The following is a 6000-nucleotide window of genomic DNA, read 5'->3' on the forward strand; positions in this document are numbered from 1 at the left end:
GGGAAGGCTGAGTTTGGGGCTCTGGAAGAGCCATATCTGACTCCCTAGTGAACTGTATTTGATTTGCAAGCCATAGGTTACCAACTCCTGGCCTATGCAGCCTGAACACCTGGACCAACCCCCCTACCTCTGCAGACTGGCTCAGCATCCTGTGGTCTCATGGCACTTTCCCAGGTGCCCATGCCCGGCCATTGCATCAAATGCTGTCCCAGGGAGCTGTTGGATCTGATCAGTGTATGGGAAGAAGAGTCTGTTCAGTCTCAGCTGAGGGTGACCCACATGAACCGGGACACGCACTACATGTTTCTCTACCCTTGTGGGAAAGGGGATATGAGTCGGACACACTGCAGAATGAAGAGTAAAGACCTCAGGCGAGCCTATCATAAGGCCTGTAAAGTGAACCAGTGCTCCACTGTTTCTATAAGGAGCTGAACACAGTCCTCAGTGGTGACCCTACCTCCACCATCAAGATCTCTGTGTATACTTTGAAAGGCATAGAGGTAGTACCTAACACGGATGAAGAGTTTGAGGTAGAAGAGAACCAAGGGCTCTCCCTGGAGTCACCAAGGCTACGTCTACACTGGCCCCTTTTCCGGAAGGGGCATGTTAATTTCAGCTATCATAATAGGGAAATCCGCGGGGGATTTAAATATCCCCCGCGGCATTTAAATAAAAATGTCCGTCGCTTTTTTCCGGCTTTTAGAAAAGCCGGAAAAGAGCGTCTACACTGGCCCCGATCCTCCGGAAAAAGCACCCTTTTCCGGAGGATCTTATTCCTACTTCAAACTAGGAATAAGATCCTCCGGAAAAGGGCGCTTTTTCCGGAGGATCGGGGCCAGTGTAGACGCTCTTTTCCGGCTTTTCTAAAAGCCGGAAAAAAGCGGCGGACATTTTTATTTAAATGCCGCGGGGGATATTTAAATCCCCCGCGGATTTCCCTATTATGATAGCTGAAATTAACATGCCCCTTCCGGAAAAGGGGCCAGTGTAGACGTAGCCCAAGTGTGTCTGGCAGCTAGAAACTGTTCTCTGCTGCTGACGAACACAGCCAGTCTCAGCAACCATTTTCCAAAGACCAGGAAGCAAGGGATGAAGTGCAGAATAAGAGGGCGGAGCTTGTGGAGCACAGGGCTGAGGGCATGGGAAAGTGGGAGGCTGATTGTGTCTCTATGTAGCTAATCAATACGGCCGAACAGGATGTTGATAATCACCATAATCTCAATGGAATCCTGCAGTGAAAGGCTATTGAAACGTTTGGAAAGATACTTATAAATTATCTGCGGCAGATTCCATGGCAGTGCAGCTCTGTCTTCTTCCTCTTTGTGGAACACTAGCCTGTTTCATTCATCAATCACGTGTGCAGGAAACAAAGCAGAACATAGGTGGACTGCATATGGAACAAGGCAAAAGCCACAAGCCTGGAGAAGTTGTGCCCTGATTTACTTGCTTATCCTGAGAAGGGAGATGTCTGCCAGGATGTTACCTGCTTGGGGAGAAGCGTGCCATAATTAGAACTATGCTCCTTCAAAGGGAATTTTCTTTCTCCAGCTGGATATTTTTTTTGCCCATATGCACAGCTGCAAGCTACTCCCACCTGCTCGCTCATCAGGATTGGGGTGTTTGCCCAGATGTGATCCTTGCAAGGATCACTGGCAAAGTGAGTGGAAATGTTGGAAAAGGGGTTTGTAAATGAAATGTTACAATGTTGGACTCGATGTTAACAGACTCCTTTTTGTTCATTGTGCTGAACAGCGGAGACTTTGTGGCCCTGCTATGGACCACAGCAGAGAAGTTGCAACAGATAAGGAAGCACCTTAAAAGAAACAGGAAGAATCAGCAAGTGAGTGCAGACATCGGGAACAACACTTGGAAAAGGAGCTGCAGAACCACCTTCACCAGGCAGAGCACCAGGCATGATCAGGGTGAGGGAGGAACAGACTGAGATCCTTGAGTGGTTAGTCAAGCAGCACAATGAGGCGATATGCGTCCTCCCCACCTCCCCGCAGCAGATTCAAAATTCTATGTCCAGCAAACACCTCCCCGCCATGCTCTCATTTCTTTTCGCTCTCTGAGAGGCCTCATTTTCCCATGCACTCCACATGCTCTCCCAGCTTTGATGATGATACCTGGACCTACACAGTTTGGGGTGCTCTATTGTGTTTAAGTGCACTCTTTTCTGATGAATAAAGACACACTTTAAGGGTTCTACACTTTTATTTCCTAGTCAACAATCTTGCAGACCAATTACTATGACTCCAGGTGCAGACTCTGGCTATGTGTTGTATTGGGGGTGGGTAGAGCCTAGAAGCAACTGTAACAAAGATTTATTTTAATGCTCCTCATTTTCTAAGTGTACCTTCAAAGCCTCCCTGATGTTAACAGCACCTCTGTGAGCTCCTCTGAGAGTTCTAGTGTCTGGCTGCTCAAACTGCAGTCCTGCCGTGCCTCAACGCTCCAACCATGAGAAACACTTTCCCCTTAGATTCATACAAATTATGCAAAATGAACATACTGTGTTAGCCATGGGAATACTGTCCTCAGTGAGGTCTAGCCTGCTATAGAGACACCTCCATCTCCCCGTCAATCTCCCAAGGGCACATTGCTCAGCCTGTTGTTAAAATGCTACTTACTGCTGTCCAGGTGCTTTTGCAGTTGCTTCCAGGCTACACTCCCCCTTCACTCCCACACTCCATCTCCCAGGATCACGAAGAGCATTTCCACATCCTCTTCTGTAATCTTCTGGTCTGGAAAGAAAGTCCCTGCCTGCAGCCTTCTGTACTGGCCAGTGTTCCAGAGCACCGCAGGTTGATGTCTGTTAAATGTCCACAGTGATCTACAAGCTCCTTTAGCATCATCAAAAACTAGCCTTTCCTGTTGATGTAGTTGGTGGCAAGGTGGGCTGGTGCTAAAATCTGAATATGCATGACATCCACTGCCCTGCTCCCCTGCCCCTCCAGTTGAGAAATTCCATGTTCACAAAGCTAGTCACTATGTCATGTGCATTTCCTCATGGTTCTCCATAGCAGAATGCGATTTAGTACCTTGTACACTTGCAGCAGTACAGCTCCAGTGGTACACTTCCCAACTCCAACTGACCAGTAGCAGTCAGGAGTCATCAGATTCCAAACAGCAATTGCCACACACTTCTCATCTGAGAAGGCAGCTCTCATTCTTGTGCTCTTGGGGTACGTCTAGACTACATGGCTCCATCGATGGAGCCATGTAAACTAGTTTACACGGCATAGGCAAAGAAGCGGGGATTTAAATAATCCCCGCTTCATTAAAATAAACATGGCTGCCACGCTGTGCCGACAATCAGCTGATCTGGCACAGCGCGGTAGTCTAGATGCAGATCGGTCGGCTGGGGAAGCCTTTGCCGACCGATCCTGTAAGCCTCATTCTTTGCCTATGCCGGGTAAACTAGTTTACTTGGCTCCGTTGACGGAGCCATGTAGTCTAGACATACCCTTGCACTGCAGTTCAGAGGCCAGCTCAGCCCACAGCTTCAGGGAGATTGCTTTACACATCTTAAAGTTCTGTAACCCCTGTTTTCTGAATCAGACACTTGTATTATGATGCAATCCCACCAATCAGTGTTTATTTTCCTAGTCAAAAAATGCCACTCTACCCAGTACAGCTGCTCTGACTGCCAAAAGAAATGACAGGTTGTGGCTGTCCACATCACTCACACTACGAGGCTCCTCCAAGTCTTCCTCTGTTAGTAATATCAAAATGATTTTCACTGCTGTGTGAGGACCTCACAACAGTTAATAGAGAATGCGAGAGAGGTACAGGATCCACTTTTTCTCAGTGCAGATGCCAGAGTCCACAGCGGAGAATGGCAGCTAAAAGAAAGGCATGAAAGGACACTGGAAACCCTGAGCAAAGCTTTTTGCCTGGTCCCAAGATGCCCCCCACTCTGTTCTGTGGTCCCACAACACCTAACAACGGATGGTGTTGCCAGGCACTGTGGGATACCTACCCAGAGTGCATTGCTTCTGCTGTCAATGGGGATCTCCCAATGAGAACATGATCTGTTGACAAATGAGCAAGTGTGAACGGGCATTGTGACTTTGATATCTGTGTTTCAACATTGATTTCCTCAACAAAGTTTGGTTGTATAAACGTACCCCATGATTAATCAAGCTAGAATCTTTTCACCTCCTGCCACTTATGTAATGACTTAAATATATTTTAAATATGAAACTATACCTTCAAGGTAAAAACTTATTTGTCTGGGAGCCATTAGTGTTATGCTGGAATAAAACAATTTGGCTGTGTCTACACTGGGCCACTTATTCCAGAAAATCAGCCGCTTTTCCGGAATAAGCTGTGAGCTGTCTACACTGGCCCTTGAATTTCCAGAAAAACAACGATGCTCTACTGTACAAAATCAGCCACTATTCCGGAAAAACTATTCTGCTCCCGCTCGGGCATAAGTCCTTATTCCGGAACACTGTTCCGGAAAAGGGCCAGTGTAGACAGCCCAGTAGTCTTTTCCGGAAAAGCACATCTACATTGGCCACAGACGCTTTTCTGGAAAAAGGGCTTTTCCGGAAAAGCAGCCTGCCAATGTAGACGCTCCTTTTCCGGAAAAACTGAAAACGGAATAGTATTCCGTTTTAAGTATTTCTGGAAATTCATGCCAGTGTAGACACAGCCTTCATGAACTAACTTCAACAGCTACAAAAGAGTTAAGATGATGACTGTCTATAGCTACATCACCCTTCCCACCCCCCCGCATTCCCCTTCTGTTCTGCAATGTGATTTGTCCTTTTCATATTTGTTCATTTTTTTTAAATTGTATCCTTTGGTATATATGGTTGTGACTACTTTCTTCCACTATTTGATCTGAGGAAGTGGGTCTGGCCCACGAAAGCTCATCATCTAATAAACCATCTTGTTAGTCTTTAAAGTGCTACATTGTCCTGCATTTTGCTATAGCTACATCAATTGTTCTTGCAGATATCGCTTTAAACTAGGGAAGTTAAAAATTCCGTAATAGGGTAACCATGTAGCCTCTGAAAATCTCAGAGGTTACATGGATTCCTGTACTGCGGACTCTGCAGTATAAAGCAGAGACACCAGCCGCTCTTGACCACCCAATTTCGCTCCCAGGGAGGAAGCTTCACTGAATGTAACCAGCACTGTTAACCAATTAGCATCTGCTTATGGGTTAAACGGTTAGTCATTTACACTTGACTTCAAAGTGCCTACAATTGTAAGATCCAATTAAAAAGTCACTTTAGCTGATCAGATTAGAAATCCAAAGCTAAAGTAACAATCTGAGGCCCTTCTTATCTTTTTTCCTGTATCAGATCATCCATACTTATCTACAAAATAAATTATGCAGTAGACACTTTCTGGCTGCTGCCTACATGCACCAAACAAAGGCATCTTACTGTTCCCTTGTCCTTCACTTATCTCTCACCCTGTTAAAATTTTGGTGAGTATGTTTTTGTGTAGGAAGAGGGGTTACTACAGAACAAGACCTCAATTGAAGCCTCTAAGAATAACCACAATATAAATAATCCAACCATACGCCTTAATCAAATTGGGTCAAATCAATACACTGTTATATACACAGTCTTAGTGGGGAAATTATATTTCTCTAAAATTTAACTAAAAGTATATTTCACAGTAAAAAAACACAATTCTAATCAATTTGTTTTATTTTACAGGGAATATCAAGATTTTTCTTTGAGACTACATCTATAGTTCTTTTATTACTTGTGATTTCTCAAATGACTGTAATATATTTAAATACCACTAGAGGGAACCCAAGATATATCAGATTGCAAAAAGAATTTTGAACATGTAACATGAATAAAAATGTTTTAGCATGTCGTAAAATGTGTCTGTTTTACAAAATAAGTTTGAGAAAAATCAAATGGTCAAATAAGTGAAAAAGTATTTTACCATTTACACCATATCTTTGCTATTTTTCCTTCTGTACATTGCATTTGGTTTCTTCTATCCAATTTGAATTTAGAAAACAAA

Source organism: Pelodiscus sinensis, chromosome 5 (assembly GCF_049634645.1).
Source record: "Pelodiscus sinensis isolate JC-2024 chromosome 5, ASM4963464v1, whole genome shotgun sequence".
Classification (NCBI taxonomy): Eukaryota; Metazoa; Chordata; order Testudines; family Trionychidae; genus Pelodiscus; species Pelodiscus sinensis.